This window comes from Pseudophryne corroboree, chromosome 4, assembly GCF_028390025.1.
Source record: "Pseudophryne corroboree isolate aPseCor3 chromosome 4, aPseCor3.hap2, whole genome shotgun sequence".
Lineage (NCBI taxonomy): Eukaryota > Metazoa > Chordata > Amphibia > Anura > Myobatrachidae > Pseudophryne > Pseudophryne corroboree.
In genome coordinates, this window is record NC_086447.1 from 91,982,827 (window position 1) to 91,999,852 (window position 17,026).

General features: G+C 31.8%; 10 non-coding genes across 10 annotated transcripts; all 10 read left to right on the plus strand.

The window, feature by feature from the left end:
• The first annotated feature begins 97 nt into the window (after nt 1-97).
• On the plus strand, nt 98-183 carry TRNAR-UCU (transfer RNA arginine (anticodon UCU)). Its single transcript is given in 2 exon segments — nt 98-134; nt 148-183. It is a non-coding gene; the product is annotated as a tRNA-Arg (tRNA).
• Nucleotides 184-1,839: 1,656 nt separating this feature from the next.
• Nucleotides 1,840-1,925, plus strand: TRNAR-UCU (transfer RNA arginine (anticodon UCU)). Its single transcript is given in 2 exon segments — nt 1,840-1,876; nt 1,890-1,925. It is a non-coding gene; the product is annotated as a tRNA-Arg (tRNA).
• Nucleotides 1,926-3,579: 1,654 nt separating this feature from the next.
• Nucleotides 3,580-3,665, plus strand: TRNAR-UCU (transfer RNA arginine (anticodon UCU)). The gene is given in 2 exon segments: nt 3,580-3,616; nt 3,630-3,665. It is a non-coding gene; the product is annotated as a tRNA-Arg (tRNA).
• A 1,654-nt stretch (nt 3,666-5,319) lies between these two features.
• TRNAR-UCU (transfer RNA arginine (anticodon UCU)) lies at nt 5,320-5,405 on the plus strand. Its single transcript is given in 2 exon segments — nt 5,320-5,356; nt 5,370-5,405. It is a non-coding gene; the product is annotated as a tRNA-Arg (tRNA).
• Nucleotides 5,406-7,059: 1,654 nt separating this feature from the next.
• Nucleotides 7,060-7,145, plus strand: TRNAR-UCU (transfer RNA arginine (anticodon UCU)). Its single transcript is given in 2 exon segments — nt 7,060-7,096; nt 7,110-7,145. It is a non-coding gene; the product is annotated as a tRNA-Arg (tRNA).
• A 1,654-nt stretch (nt 7,146-8,799) lies between these two features.
• On the plus strand, nt 8,800-8,885 carry TRNAR-UCU (transfer RNA arginine (anticodon UCU)). Its single transcript is given in 2 exon segments — nt 8,800-8,836; nt 8,850-8,885. It is a non-coding gene; the product is annotated as a tRNA-Arg (tRNA).
• Nucleotides 8,886-10,539: 1,654 nt separating this feature from the next.
• TRNAR-UCU (transfer RNA arginine (anticodon UCU)) lies at nt 10,540-10,625 on the plus strand. The gene is given in 2 exon segments: nt 10,540-10,576; nt 10,590-10,625. It is a non-coding gene; the product is annotated as a tRNA-Arg (tRNA).
• A 1,654-nt stretch (nt 10,626-12,279) lies between these two features.
• On the plus strand, nt 12,280-12,365 carry TRNAR-UCU (transfer RNA arginine (anticodon UCU)). Its single transcript is given in 2 exon segments — nt 12,280-12,316; nt 12,330-12,365. It is a non-coding gene; the product is annotated as a tRNA-Arg (tRNA).
• Nucleotides 12,366-14,019: 1,654 nt separating this feature from the next.
• On the plus strand, nt 14,020-14,105 carry TRNAR-UCU (transfer RNA arginine (anticodon UCU)). The gene is given in 2 exon segments: nt 14,020-14,056; nt 14,070-14,105. It is a non-coding gene; the product is annotated as a tRNA-Arg (tRNA).
• Nucleotides 14,106-15,781: 1,676 nt separating this feature from the next.
• TRNAR-UCU (transfer RNA arginine (anticodon UCU)) lies at nt 15,782-15,867 on the plus strand. Its single transcript is given in 2 exon segments — nt 15,782-15,818; nt 15,832-15,867. It is a non-coding gene; the product is annotated as a tRNA-Arg (tRNA).
• Nucleotides 15,868-17,026: the final 1,159 nt, after the last annotated feature.

Below are 17,026 nucleotides of genomic sequence, written 5' to 3' on the forward strand. Positions count from 1 at the left end.
AAAAATAAAAAGATTAGTTTCATCACAGATTGTGTCATTTAAAACATAAGAGTATTCAACACATTGTACTGTTGATACAAAAGTATGATACATCAGTGGCTCTGTGGCGCAATGGATAGCGCATTGGACTTCTAGAAGGTTGTAGTTATTCAAAGGTTGTGGGTTCGAGTCCCACCAGAGTCGTTCTTTAGTTTCAAATGCAAAGATTTAAAGTTTACTTACAATAATACATAACGTAGACATTGTATACAGGAGACTTATTTACTATATATATATATATACAAAGTAATGATCGGCTGGTGACATAAAAATCTTTTCAATGTAAGATCACCAATTACAAATCAATTTTCGATACTTTAAATCAATAACTGCTGATCAAAAATGCTTATTGTTATATTTAACCAGCAACCAAATTCAATGTTGAGTCTGCTCAGCTAGCTATGCAGACCTTGAAAGGTATCTACACTCAAAAAACATTAAATCCTTTTTACCTGTAATCCTTACATGGTTATCACATATTAGCTAAATAATTGCTTAAACCTGATATAGGACTTGCACTCGAAATCAGCAGCCGGAAAACTCAGACAGGGATGTTGCATTCAAGAGGAATGTTGGAAATATCTGACACAGGTTAGCAACATTATCATGATAGTATGAAATAAGATGAATATCTACACTGTTAAGCACTCTAAACATTAAATACATTTTAGAAAATATTTTGGTCTTTAGTTTGTATTGCAATAAACAGTTACTATTTCACACAGGGTGCAATTGTCCCCACATTTTTTTGCACCTCACACAATGAGGATGCTATTTCTGAAATCAGTATAAAATTTTGGCTCTTACTCTACAATACTCTGTATATACATCCTACTAAAAAAAGAAAGACATAATAGATTTGTTTCATCACAGATTGTAGCTTTTAAAACATGAAAGTATTCTACAAGTTGTACTGTCGATACAAACGCTTGCTGCTTCAGTGGCTCTTTGGCGCAATGGATAGTGCGTTTGACTTCTAGTAAGTTGTAGTTATTTAAAGGTTGTGGGTTCGAGTCCCAGCAGAGTCATTCTTTAGCTTCAAATGCAAACATTTAAAATTTACTTAAAATGATACATAACATAGACATTGTATATGGGAAACCTATATACTATATATACAAAGTAATTATAGGCTGTTGACATAAAAATCATTTAAATGTAAGACCAGTTACAAATCAATTTTAGATACTTTAAATCAATAACTGGTAATAAAAATGTGGATGGTTATTTTTAACCAGCAATCAAAATATTATGTTGAGTCTGCTCACGTAGGAATACAAAGCTTAAAGTGTATCTACAGTACACTCAAAAATCATAAAAAATCCTTAGATGTGTATTACAAATAACCTACACAATTGCTAAAACCTGATATAGGACTTGCACTTGAAAACAGCAAGAGGAAGACTCAGACATAGCTGTTGCATTTGGGAGAAATGTTATAAATATCTGACACTCGATAGCCATGTAATTATTATAATATAAATTAATATAAATATATATACTGGTAAAAATACAAAACCTATATAAATGTTACCAAAATGTTTCTGTCTTCAGTTTCTTTGGAACAAACACTCAATCAGACATGGTGCAATTGTCCCCATATTGATTTGCACCTCACACAAAGTGGGAGCTATTTCTGAAATCATTACAAAAATTTTACTCTCACTCTACGATACTCTCTTTACAGCATACTTAAAAAATAGAAAAATAAAAAGATTAGTTTCATCACAGATTGTGTCATTTAAAACATAAGAGTATTCAACACATTGTACTGTTGATACAAAAGTATGATACATCAGTGGCTCTGTGGCGCAATGGATAGCGCATTGGACTTCTAGTAGGTTGTAGTTATTCAAAGGTTGTGGGTTCGAGTCCCACCAGAGTCGTTCTTTAGTTTCAAATGCAAAGATTTAAAGTTTACTTACAATAATACATAACGTAGACATTGTATACAGGAGACTTATTTACTATATATATATATACAAAGTAATGATCGGCTGGTGACATAAAAATCTTTTCAATGTAAGATCACCAATTACAAATCAATTTTCGATACTTTAAATCAATAACTGCTGATCAAAAATGCTTATTGTTATATTTAACCAGCAACCAAATTCAATGTTGAGTCTGCTCAGCTAGCTATGCAGACCTTGAAGGGTATCTACACTCAAAAAACATTAAATCCTTTTTACCTGTAATCCTTACATGGTTATCACATATTAGCTAAATAATTGCTTAAACCTGATATAGGACTTGCACTCGAAATCAGCAGCCGGAAAACTCAGACAGGGATGTTGCATTCAAGAGGAATGTTGGAAATATCTGACACAGGTTAGCAACATTATCATGATAGTATGAAATAAGATGAATATCTACACTGTTAAGCACTCTAAACATTAAATACATTTTAGAAAATATTTTGGTCTTTAGTTTGTATTGCAATTAACAGTTACTATTTCACACAGGGTGCAATTGTCCCCACATTTTTTTGCACCTCACACAATGAGGATGCTATTTCTGAAATCAGTATAAAATTTTGGCTCTTACTCTACAATACTCTGTATATACATCCTACTAAAAAAAGAAAGACATAATAGATTTGTTTCATCACAGATTGTAGCTTTTAAAACATGAAAGTATTCTACAAGTTGTACTGTCGATACAAACGCTTGCTGCTTCAGTGGCTCTTTGGCGCAATGGATAGCGCGTTTGACTTCTAGTAAGTTGTAGTTATTTAAAGGTTGTGGGTTCGAGTCCCAGCAGAGTCATTCTTTAGCTTCAAATGCAAACATTTAAAATTTACTTAAAATGATACATAACATAGACATTGTATATGGGAAACCTATATACTATATATACAAAGTAATTATAGGCTGTTGACATAAAAATCATTTAAATGTAAGACCAGTTACAAATCAATTTTAGATACTTTAAATCAATAACTGGTAATAAAAATGTGGATGGTTATTTTTAACCAGCAATCAAAATATTATGTTGAGTCTGCTCACGTAGGAATACAAAGCTTAAAGTGTATCTACAGTACACTCAAAAATCATAAAAAATCCTTAGATGTGTATTACAAATAACCTACACAATTGCTAAAACCTGATATAGGACTTGCACTTGAAAACAGCAAGAGGAAGACTCAGACATAGCTGTTGCATTTGGGAGAAATGTTATAAATATCTGACACTCGATAGCCATGTAATTATTATAATATAAATTAATATAAATATATATACTGGTAAAAATACAAAACCTATATAAATGTTACCAAAATGTTTCTGTCTTCAGTTTCTTTGGAACAAACACTCAATCAGACATGGTGCAATTGTCCCCATATTGATTTGCACCTCACACAAAGTGGGAGCTATTTCTGAAATCATTACAAAAATTTTACTCTCACTCTACGATACTCTCTTTACAGCATACTTAAAAAATAGAAAAATAAAAAGATTAGTTTCATCACAGATTGTGTCATTTAAAACATAAGAGTATTCAACACATTGTACTGTTGATACAAAAGTATGATACATCAGTGGCTCTGTGGCGCAATGGATAGCGCATTGGACTTCTAGTAGGTTGTAGTTATTCAAAGGTTGTGGGTTCGAGTCCCACCAGAGTCGTTCTTTAGTTTCAAATGCAAAGATTTAAAGTTTACTTACAATAATACATAACGTAGACATTGTATACAGGAGACTTATTTACTATATATATATATACAAAGTAATGATCGGCTGGTGACATAAAAATCTTTTCAATGTAAGATCACCAATTACAAATCAATTTTCGATACTTTAAATCAATAACTGCTGATCAAAAATGCTTATTGTTATATTTAACCAGCAACCAAATTCAATGTTGAGTCTGCTCAGCTAGCTATGCAGACCTTGAAGGGTATCTACACTCAAAAAACATTAAATCCTTTTTACCTGTAATCCTTACATGGTTATCACATATTAGCTAAATAATTGCTTAAACCTGATATAGGACTTGCACTCGAAATCAGCAGCCGGAAAACTCAGACAGGGATGTTGCATTCAAGAGGAATGTTGGAAATATCTGACACAGGTTAGCAACATTATCATGATAGTATGAAATAAGATGAATATCTACACTGTTAAGCACTCTAAACATTAAATACATTTTAGAAAATATTTTGGTCTTTAGTTTGTATTGCAATAAACAGTTACTATTTCACACAGGGTGCAATTGTCCCCACATTTTTTTGCACCTCACACAATGAGGATGCTATTTCTGAAATCAGTATAAAATTTTGGCTCTTACTCTACAATACTCTGTATATACATCCTACTAAAAAAAGAAAGACATAATAGATTTGTTTCATCACAGATTGTAGCTTTTAAAACATGAAAGTATTCTACAAGTTGTACTGTCGATACAAACGCTTGCTGCTTCAGTGGCTCTTTGGCGCAATGGATAGCGCGTTTGACTTCTAGTAAGTTGTAGTTATTTAAAGGTTGTGGGTTCGAGTCCCAGCAGAGTCATTCTTTAGCTTCAAATGCAAACATTTAAAATTTACTTAAAATGATACATAACATAGACATTGTATATGGGAAACCTATATACTATATATACAAAGTAATTATAGGCTGTTGACATAAAAATCATTTAAATGTAAGACCAGTTACAAATCAATTTTAGATACTTTAAATCAATAACTGGTAATAAAAATGTGGATGGTTATTTTTAACCAGCAATCAAAATATTATGTTGAGTCTGCTCACGTAGGAATACAAAGCTTAAAGTGTATCTACAGTACACTCAAAAATCATAAAAAATCCTTAGATGTGTATTACAAATAACCTACACAATTGCTAAAACCTGATATAGGACTTGCACTTGAAAACAGCAAGAGGAAGACTCAGACATAGCTGTTGCATTTGGGAGAAATGTTATAAATATCTGACACTCGATAGCCATGTAATTATTATAATATAAATTAATATAAATATATATACTGGTAAAAATACAAAACCTATATAAATGTTACCAAAATGTTTCTGTCTTCAGTTTCTTTGGAACAAACACTCAATCAGACATGGTGCAATTGTCCCCATATTGATTTGCACCTCACACAAAGTGGGAGCTATTTCTGAAATCATTACAAAAATTTTACTCTCACTCTACGATACTCTCTTTACAGCATACTTAAAAAATAGAAAAATAAAAAGATTAGTTTCATCACAGATTGTGTCATTTAAAACATAAGAGTATTCAACACATTGTACTGTTGATACAAAAGTATGATACATCAGTGGCTCTGTGGCGCAATGGATAGCGCATTGGACTTCTAGTAGGTTGTAGTTATTCAAAGGTTGTGGGTTCGAGTCCCACCAGAGTCGTTCTTTAGTTTCAAATGCAAAGATTTAAAGTTTACTTACAATAATACATAACGTAGACATTGTATACAGGAGACTTATTTACTATATATATATATACAAAGTAATGATCGGCTGGTGACATAAAAATCTTTTCAATGTAAGATCACCAATTACAAATCAATTTTCGATACTTTAAATCAATAACTGCTGATCAAAAATGCTTATTGTTATATTTAACCAGCAACCAAATTCAATGTTGAGTCTGCTCAGCTAGCTATGCAGACCTTGAAGGGTATCTACACTCAAAAAACATTAAATCCTTTTTACCTGTAATCCTTACATGGTTATCACATATTAGCTAAATAATTGCTTAAACCTGATATAGGACTTGCACTCGAAATCAGCAGCCGGAAAACTCAGACAGGGATGTTGCATTCAAGAGGAATGTTGGAAATATCTGACACAGGTTAGCAACATTATCATGATAGTATGAAATAAGATGAATATCTACACTGTTAAGCACTCTAAACATTAAATACATTTTAGAAAATATTTTGGTCTTTAGTTTGTATTGCAATTAACAGTTACTATTTCACACAGGGTGCAATTGTCCCCACATTTTTTTGCACCTCACACAATGAGGATGCTATTTCTGAAATCAGTATAAAATTTTGGCTCTTACTCTACAATACTCTGTATATACATCCTACTAAAAAAAGAAAGACATAATAGATTTGTTTCATCACAGATTGTAGCTTTTAAAACATGAAAGTATTCTACAAGTTGTACTGTCGATACAAACGCTTGCTGCTTCAGTGGCTCTTTGGCGCAATGGATAGCGCGTTTGACTTCTAGTAAGTTGTAGTTATTTAAAGGTTGTGGGTTCGAGTCCCAGCAGAGTCATTCTTTAGCTTCAAATGCAAACATTTAAAATTTACTTAAAATGATACATAACATAGACATTGTATATGGGAAACCTATATACTATATATACAAAGTAATTATAGGCTGTTGACATAAAAATCATTTAAATGTAAGACCAGTTACAAATCAATTTTAGATACTTTAAATCAATAACTGGTAATAAAAATGTGGATGGTTATTTTTAACCAGCAATCAAAATATTATGTTGAGTCTGCTCACGTAGGAATACAAAGCTTAAAGTGTATCTACAGTACACTCAAAAATCATAAAAAATCCTTAGATGTGTATTACAAATAACCTACACAATTGCTAAAACCTGATATAGGACTTGCACTTGAAAACAGCAAGAGGAAGACTCAGACATAGCTGTTGCATTTGGGAGAAATGTTATAAATATCTGACACTCGATAGCCATGTAATTATTATAATATAAATTAATATAAATATATATACTGGTAAAAATACAAAACCTATATAAATGTTACCAAAATGTTTCTGTCTTCAGTTTCTTTGGAACAAACACTCAATCAGACATGGTGCAATTGTCCCCATATTGATTTGCACCTCACACAAAGTGGGAGCTATTTCTGAAATCATTACAAAAATTTTACTCTCACTCTACGATACTCTCTTTACAGCATACTTAAAAAATAGAAAAATAAAAAGATTAGTTTCATCACAGATTGTGTCATTTAAAACATAAGAGTATTCAACACATTGTACTGTTGATACAAAAGTATGATACATCAGTGGCTCTGTGGCGCAATGGATAGCGCATTGGACTTCTAGTAGGTTGTAGTTATTCAAAGGTTGTGGGTTCGAGTCCCACCAGAGTCGTTCTTTAGTTTCAAATGCAAAGATTTAAAGTTTACTTACAATAATACATAACGTAGACATTGTATACAGGAGACTTATTTACTATATATATATATACAAAGTAATGATCGGCTGGTGACATAAAAATCTTTTCAATGTAAGATCACCAATTACAAATCAATTTTCGATACTTTAAATCAATAACTGCTGATCAAAAATGCTTATTGTTATATTTAACCAGCAACCAAATTCAATGTTGAGTCTGCTCAGCTAGCTATGCAGACCTTGAAGGGTATCTACACTCAAAAAACATTAAATCCTTTTTACCTGTAATCCTTACATGGTTATCACATATTAGCTAAATAATTGCTTAAACCTGATATAGGACTTGCACTCGAAATCAGCAGCCGGAAAACTCAGACAGGGATGTTGCATTCAAGAGGAATGTTGGAAATATCTGACACAGGTTAGCAACATTATCATGATAGTATGAAATAAGATGAATATCTACACTGTTAAGCACTCTAAACATTAAATACATTTTAGAAAATATTTTGGTCTTTAGTTTGTATTGCAATAAACAGTTACTATTTCACACAGGGTGCAATTGTCCCCACATTTTTTTGCACCTCACACAATGAGGATGCTATTTCTGAAATCAGTATAAAATTTTGGCTCTTACTCTACAATACTCTGTATATACATCCTACTAAAAAAAGAAAGACATAATAGATTTGTTTCATCACAGATTGTAGCTTTTAAAACATGAAAGTATTCTACAAGTTGTACTGTCGATACAAACGCTTGCTGCTTCAGTGGCTCTTTGGCGCAATGGATAGCGCGTTTGACTTCTAGTAAGTTGTAGTTATTTAAAGGTTGTGGGTTCGAGTCCCAGCAGAGTCATTCTTTAGCTTCAAATGCAAACATTTAAAATTTACTTAAAATGATACATAACATAGACATTGTATATGGGAAACCTATATACTATATATACAAAGTAATTATAGGCTGTTGACATAAAAATCATTTAAATGTAAGACCAGTTACAAATCAATTTTAGATACTTTAAATCAATAACTGGTAATAAAAATGTGGATGGTTATTTTTAACCAGCAATCAAAATATTATGTTGAGTCTGCTCACGTAGGAATACAAAGCTTAAAGTGTATCTACAGTACACTCAAAAATCATAAAAAATCCTTAGATGTGTATTACAAATAACCTACACAATTGCTAAAACCTGATATAGGACTTGCACTTGAAAACAGCAAGAGGAAGACTCAGACATAGCTGTTGCATTTGGGAGAAATGTTATAAATATCTGACACTCGATAGCCATGTAATTATTATAATATAAATTAATATAAATATATATACTGGTAAAAATACAAAACCTATATAAATGTTACCAAAATGTTTCTGTCTTCAGTTTCTTTGGAACAAACACTCAATCAGACATGGTGCAATTGTCCCCATATTGATTTGCACCTCACACAAAGTGGGAGCTATTTCTGAAATCATTACAAAAATTTTACTCTCACTCTACGATACTCTCTTTACAGCATACTTAAAAAATAGAAAAATAAAAAGATTAGTTTCATCACAGATTGTGTCATTTAAAACATAAGAGTATTCAACACATTGTACTGTTGATACAAAAGTATGACACATCAGTGGCTCTGTGGCGCAATGGATAGCGCATTGGACTTCTAGTAGGTTGTAGTTATTCAAAGGTTGTGGGTTCGAGTCCCACCAGAGTCGTTCTTTAGTTTCAAATGCAAAGATTTAAAGTTTACTTACAATAATACATAACGTAGACATTGTATACAGGAGACTTATTTACTATATATATATATACAAAGTAATGATCGGCTGGTGACATAAAAATCTTTTCAATGTAAGATCACCAATTACAAATCAATTTTCGATACTTTAAATCAATAACTGCTGATCAAAAATGCTTACTGTTATATTTAACCAGCAACCAAATTCAATGTTGAGTCTGCTCAGCTAGCTATGCAGACCTTGAAGGGTATCTACACTCAAAAAACATTAAATCCTTTTTACCTGTAATCCTTACATGGTTATCACATATTAGCTAAATAATTGCTTAAACCTGATATAGGACTTGCACTCGAAATCAGCAGCCGGAAAACTCAGACAGGGATGTTGCATTCAAGAGGAATGTTGGAAATATCTGACACAGGTTAGCAACATTATCATGATAGTATGAAATAAGATGAATATCTACACTGTTAAGCACTCTAAACATTAAATACATTTTAGAAAATATTTTGGTCTTTAGTTTGTATTGCAATAAACAGTTACTATTTCACACAGGGTGCAATTGTCCCCACATTTTTTTGCACCTCACACAATGAGGATGCTATTTCTGAAATCAGTATAAAATTTTGGCTCTTACTCTACAATACTCTGTATATACATCCTACTAAAAAAAGAAAGACATAATAGATTTGTTTCATCACAGATTGTAGCTTTTAAAACATGAAAGTATTCTACAAGTTGTACTGTCGATACAAACGCTTGCTGCTTCAGTGGCTCTTTGGCGCAATGGATAGCGCGTTTGACTTCTAGTAAGTTGTAGTTATTTAAAGGTTGTGGGTTCGAGTCCCAGCAGAGTCATTCTTTAGCTTCAAATGCAAACATTTAAAATTTACTTAAAATGATACATAACATAGACATTGTATATGGGAAACCTATATACTATATATACAAAGTAATTATAGGCTGTTGACATAAAAATCATTTAAATGTAAGACCAGTTACAAATCAATTTTAGATACTTTAAATCAATAACTGGTAATAAAAATGTGGATGGTTATTTTTAACCAGCAATCAAAATATTATGTTGAGTCTGCTCACGTAGGAATACAAAGCTTAAAGTGTATCTACAGTACACTCAAAAATCATAAAAAATCCTTAGATGTGTATTACAAATAAACTACACAATTGCTAAAACCTGATATAGGACTTGCACTTGAAAACAGCAAGAGGAAGACTCAGACATAGCTGTTGCATTTGGGAGAAATGTTATAAATATCTGACACTCGATAGCCATGTAATTATTATAATATAAATTAATATAAATATATATACTGGTAAAAATACAAAACCTATATAAATGTTACCAAAATGTTTCTGTCTTCAGTTTCTTTGGAACAAACACTCAATCAGACATGGTGCAATTGTCCCCATATTGATTTGCACCTCACACAAAGTGGGAGCTATTTCTGAAATCATTACAAAAATTTTACTCTCACTCTACGATACTCTCTTTACAGCATACTTAAAAAATAGAAAAATAAAAAGATTAGTTTCATCACAGATTGTGTCATTTAAAACATAAGAGTATTCAACACATTGTACTGTTGATACAAAAGTATGATACATCAGTGGCTCTGTGGCGCAATGGATAGCGCATTGGACTTCTAGTAGGTTGTAGTTATTCAAAGGTTGTGGGTTCTAGTCCCACCAGAGTCGTTCTTTAGTTTCAAATGCAAAGATTTAAAGTTTACTTACAATAATACATAACGTAGACATTGTATACAGGAGACTTATTTACTATATATATATATACAAAGTAATGATCGGCTGGTGACATAAAAATCTTTTCAATGTAAGATCACCAATTACAAATCAATTTTCGATACTTTAAATCAATAACTGCTGATCAAAAATGCTTACTGTTATATTTAACCAGCAACCAAATTCAATGTTGAGTCTGCTCAGCTAGCTATGCAGACCTTGAAGGGTATCTACACTCAAAAAACATTAAATCCTTTTTACCTGTAATCCTTACATGGTTATCACATATTAGCTAAATAATTGCTTAAACCTGATATAGGACTTGCACTCGAAATCAGCAGCCGGAAAACTCAGACAGGGATGTTGCATTCAAGAGGAATGTTGGAAATATCTGACACAGGTTAGCAACATTATCATGATAGTATGAAATAAGATGAATATCTACACTGTTAAGCACTCTAAACATTAAATACATTTTAGAAAATATTTTGGTCTTTAGTTTGTATTGCAATAAACAGTTACTATTTCACACAGGGTGCAATTGTCCCCACATTTTTTTGCACCTCACACAATGAGGATGCTATTTCTGAAATCAGTATAAAATTTTGGCTCTTACTCTACAATACTCTGTATATACATCCTACTAAAAAAAGAAAGACATAATAGATTTGTTTCATCACAGATTGTAGCTTTTAAAACATGAAAGTATTCTACAAGTTGTACTGTCGATACAAACGCTTGCTGCTTCAGTGGCTCTTTGGCGCAATGGATAGCGCGTTTGACTTCTAGTAAGTTGTAGTTATTTAAAGGTTGTGGGTTCGAGTCCCAGCAGAGTCATTCTTTAGCTTCAAATGCAAACATTTAAAATTTACTTAAAATGATACATAACATAGACATTGTATATGGGAAACCTATATACTATATATACAAAGTAATTATAGGCTGTTGACATAAAAATCATTTAAATGTAAGACCAGTTACAAATCAATTTTAGATACTTTAAATCAATAACTGGTAATAAAAATGTGGATGGTTATTTTTAACCAGCAATCAAAATATTATGTTGAGTCTGCTCACGTAGGAATACAAAGCTTAAAGTGTATCTACAGTACACTCAAAAATCATAAAAAATCCTTAGATGTGTATTACAAATAACCTACACAATTGCTAAAACCTGATATAGGACTTGCACTTGAAAACAGCAAGAGGAAGACTCAGACATAGCTGTTGCATTTGGGAGAAATGTTATAAATATCTGACACTCGATAGCCATGTAATTATTATAATATAAATTAATATAAATATATATACTGGTAAAAATACAAAACCTATATAAATGTTACCAAAATGTTTCTGTCTTCAGTTTCTTTGGAACAAACACTCAATCAGACATGGTGCAATTGTCCCCATATTGATTTGCACCTCACACAAAGTGGGAGCTATTTCTGAAATCATTACAAAAATTTTACTCTCACTCTACGATACTCTCTTTACAGCATACTTAAAAAATAGAAAAATAAAAAGATTAGTTTCATCACAGATTGTGTCATTTAAAACATAAGAGTATTCAACACATTGTACTGTTGATACAAAAGTATGATACATCAGTGGCTCTGTGGCGCAATGGATAGCGCATTGGACTTCTAGTAGGTTGTAGTTATTCAAAGGTTGTGGGTTCGAGTCCCACCAGAGTCGTTCTTTAGTTTCAAATGCAAAGATTTAAAGTTTACTTACAATAATACATAATGTAGACATTGTATACAGGAGACTTATTTACTATATATATATATACAAAGTAATGATCGGCTGGTGACATAAAAATCTTTTCAATGTAAGATCACCAATTACAAATCAATTTTCGATACTTTAAATCAATAACTGCTGATCAAAAATGCTTATTGTTATATTTAACCAGCAACCAAATTCAATGTTGAGTCTGCTCAGCTAGCTATGCAGACCTTGAAGGGTATCTACACTCAAAAAACATTAAATCCTTTTTACCTGTAATCCTTACATGGTTATCACATATTAGCTAAATAATTGCTTAAACCTGATATAGGACTTGCACTCGAAATCAGCAGCCGGAAAACTCAGACAGGGATGTTGCATTCAAGAGGAATGTTGGAAATATCTGACACAGGTTAGCAACATTATCATGATAGTATGAAATAAGATGAATATCTACACTGTTAAGCACTCTAAACATTAAATACATTTTAGAAAATATTTTGGTCTTTAGTTTGTATTGCAATAAACAGTTACTATTTCACACAGGGTGCAATTGTCCCCACATTTTTTTGCACCTCACACAATGAGGATGCTATTTCTGAAATCAGTATAAAATTTTGGCTCTTACTCTACAATACTCTGTATATACATCCTACTAAAAAAAGAAAGACATAATAGATTTGTTTCATCACAGATTGTAGCTTTTAAAACATGAAAGTATTCTACAAGTTGTACTGTCGATACAAACGCTTGCTGCTTCAGTGGCTCTTTGGCGCAATGGATAGCGCGTTTGACTTCTAGTAAGTTGTAGTTATTTAAAGGTTGTGGGTTCGAGTCCCAGCAGAGTCATTCTTTAGCTTCAAATGCAAACATTTAAAATTTACTTAAAATGATACATAACATAGACATTGTATATGGGAAACCTATATACTATATATACAAAGTAATTATAGGCTGTTGACATAAAAATCATTTAAATGTAAGACCAGTTACAAATCAATTTTAGATACTTTAAATCAATAACTGGTAATAAAAATGTGGATGGTTATTTTTAACCAGCAATCAAAATATTATGTTGAGTCTGCTCACGTAGGAATACAAAGCTTAAAGTGTATCTACAGTACACTCAAAAATCATAAAAAATCCTTAGATGTGTATTACAAATAACCTACACAATTGCTAAAACCTGATATAGGACTTGCACTTGAAAACAGCAAGAGGAAGACTCAGACATAGCTGTTGCATTTGGGAGAAATGTTATAAATATCTGACACTCGATAGCCATGTAATTATTATAATATAAATTAATATAAATATATATACTGGTAAAAATACAAAACCTATATAAATGTTACCAAAATGTTTCTGTCTTCAGTTTCTTTGGAACAAACACTCAATCAGACATGGTGCAATTGTCCCCATATTGATTTGCACCTCACACAAAGTGGGAGCTATTTCTGAAATCATTACAAAAATTTTACTCTCACTCTACGATACTCTCTTTACAGCATACTTAAAAAATAGAAAAATAAAAAGATTAGTTTCATCACAGATTGTGTCATTTAAAACATAAGAGTATTCAACACATTGTACTGTTGATACAAAAGTATGATACATCAGTGGCTCTGTGGCGCAATGGATAGCGCATTGGACTTCTAGTAGGTTGTAGTTATTCAAAGGTTGTGGGTTCGAGTCCCACCAGAGTCGTTCTTTAGTTTCAAATGCAAAGATTTAAAGTTTACTTACAATAATACATAACGTAGACATTGTATACAGGAGACTTATTTACTATATATATATATATATATATATATATATATATATACAAAGTAATGATAGGCTGGTAACATAAAAATCTTTTCAATGTAAGATCACCAATTACAAATCAATTTTCGATACTTTAAATCAATAACTGCTGATCAAAAATGCTTATTGTTATATTTAACCAGCAACCAAATTCAATGTTGAGTCTGCTCAGCTAGCTATGCAGACCTTGAAGGGTATCTACACTCAAAAAACATTAAATCCTTTTTACCTGTAATCCTTACATGGTTATCACATATTAGCTAAATAATTGCTTAAACCTGATATAGGACTTGCACTCGAAATCAGCAGCCGGAAAACTCAGACAGGGATGTTGCATTCAAGAGGAATGTTGGAAATATCTGACACAGGTTAGCAACATTATCATGATAGTATGAAATAAGATGAATATCTACACTGTTAAGCACTCTAAACATTAAATACATTTTAGAAAATATTTTGGTCTTTAGTTTGTATTGCAATAAACAGTTACTATTTCACACAGGGTGCAATTGTCCCCACATTTTTTTGCACCTCACACAATGAGGATGCTATTTCTGAAATCAGTATAAAATTTTGGCTCTTACTCTACAATACTCTGTATATACATCCTACTAAAAAAAGAAAGACATAATAGATTTGTTTCATCACAGATTGTAGCTTTTAAAACATGAAAGTATTCTACAAGTTGTACTGTCGATACAAACGCTTGCTGCTTCAGTGGCTCTTTGGCGCAATGGATAGCGCATTTGACTTCTAGTAGGTTGTAGTTATTTAAAGGTTGTGGGTTCGAGTCCCAGCAGAGTCATTCTTTAGCTTCAAATGCAAACATTTAAAATTTACTTAAAATGATACATAACATAGACATTGTATATGGGAAACCTATATACTATATTTACAAAGTAATTATAGGCTGTTGACATAAAAATCATTTAAATGTAAGACCAGTTACAAATCAATTTTAGATACTTTAAATCAATAACTGGTAATAAAAATGTGGATGGTTATTTTTAACCAGCAATCAAAATATTATGTTGAGTCTGCTCACATAGGAATACAAAGCTTGAAGTGTATCTACAGTACACTCAAAAATCATAAAAAATCCTTAGATGTGTATTACAAATAACCTACACAATTGCTAAAACCTGATATAGGACTTGCACTTGAAAACAGCAAGAGGAAGACTCAGACATAGCTGTTGCATTTGGGAGAAATGTTATAAATATCTGACACTCGATAGCCATGTAATTATTATAATATAAATTAATATAAATATATATACTGGTAAAAATACAAAACCTATATAAATGTTACCAAAATGTTTCTGTCTTCAGTTTCTTTGGAACAAACACTCAATCAGACATGGTGCAATTGTCCCCATATTGATTTGCACCTCACACAAAGTGGGAGCTATTTCTGAAATCATTACAAAAATTTTACTCTCACTCTACGATACTCTCTTTACAGCATACTTAAAAAATAGAAAAATAAAAAGATTAGTTTCATCACAGATTGTGTCATTTAAAACATAAGAGTATTCAACACATTGTACTGTTGATACAAAAGTATGACACATCAGTGGCTCTGTGGCGCAATGGATAGCGCATTGGACTTCTAGTAGGTTGTAGTTATTCAAAGGTTGTGGGTTCGAGTCCCACCAGAGTCGTTCTTTAGTTTCAAATGCAAAGATTTAAAGTTTACTTACAATAATACATAACGTAGACATTGTATACAGGAGACTTATTTACTATATATATATATACAAAGTAATGATCGGCTGGTGACATAAAAATCTTTTCAATGTAAGATCACCAATTACAAATCAATTTTCGATACTTTAAATCAATAACTGCTGATCAAAAATGCTTACTGTTATATTTAACCAGCAACCAAATTCAATGTTGAGTCTGCTCAGCTAGCTATGCAGACCTTGAAGGGTATCTACACTCAAAAAACATTAAATCCTTTTTACCTGTAATCCTTACATGGTTATCACATATTAGCTAAATAATTGCTTAAACCTGATATAGGACTTGCACTCGAAATCAGCAGCCGGAAAACTCAGACAGGGATGTTGCATTCAAGAGGAATGTTGGAAATATCTGACACAGGTTAGCAACATTATCATGATAGTATGAAATAAGATGAATATCTACACTGTTAAGCACTCTAAACATTAAATACATTTTAGAAAATATTTTGGTCTTTAGTTTGTATTGCAATAAACAGTTACTATTTCACACAGGGTGCAATTGTCCCCACATTTTTTTGCACCTCACACAATGAGGATGCTATTTCTGAAATCAGTATAAAATTTTGGCTCTTACTCTACAATACTCTGTATATACATCCTACTAAAAAAAGAAAGACATAATAGATTTGTTTCATCACAGATTGTAGCTTTTAAAACATGAAAGTATTCTACAAGTTGTACTGTCGATACAAACGCTTGCTGCTTCAGTGGCTCTTTGGCGCAATGGATAGCGCGTTTGACTTCTAGTAAGTTGTAGTTATTTAAAGGTTGTGGGTTCGAGTCCCAGCAGAGTCATTCTTTAGCTTCAAATGCAAACATTTAAAATTTACTTAAAATGATACATAACATAGACATTGTATATGGGAAACCTATATACTATATATACAAAGTAATTATAGGCTGTTGACATAAAAATCATTTAAATGTAAGACCAGTTACAAATCAATTTTAGATACTTTAAATCAATAACTGGTAATAAAAATGTGGATGGTTATTTTTAACCAGCAATCAAAATATTATGTTGAGTCTGCTCACGTAGGAATACAAAGCTTAAAGTGTATCTACAGTACAC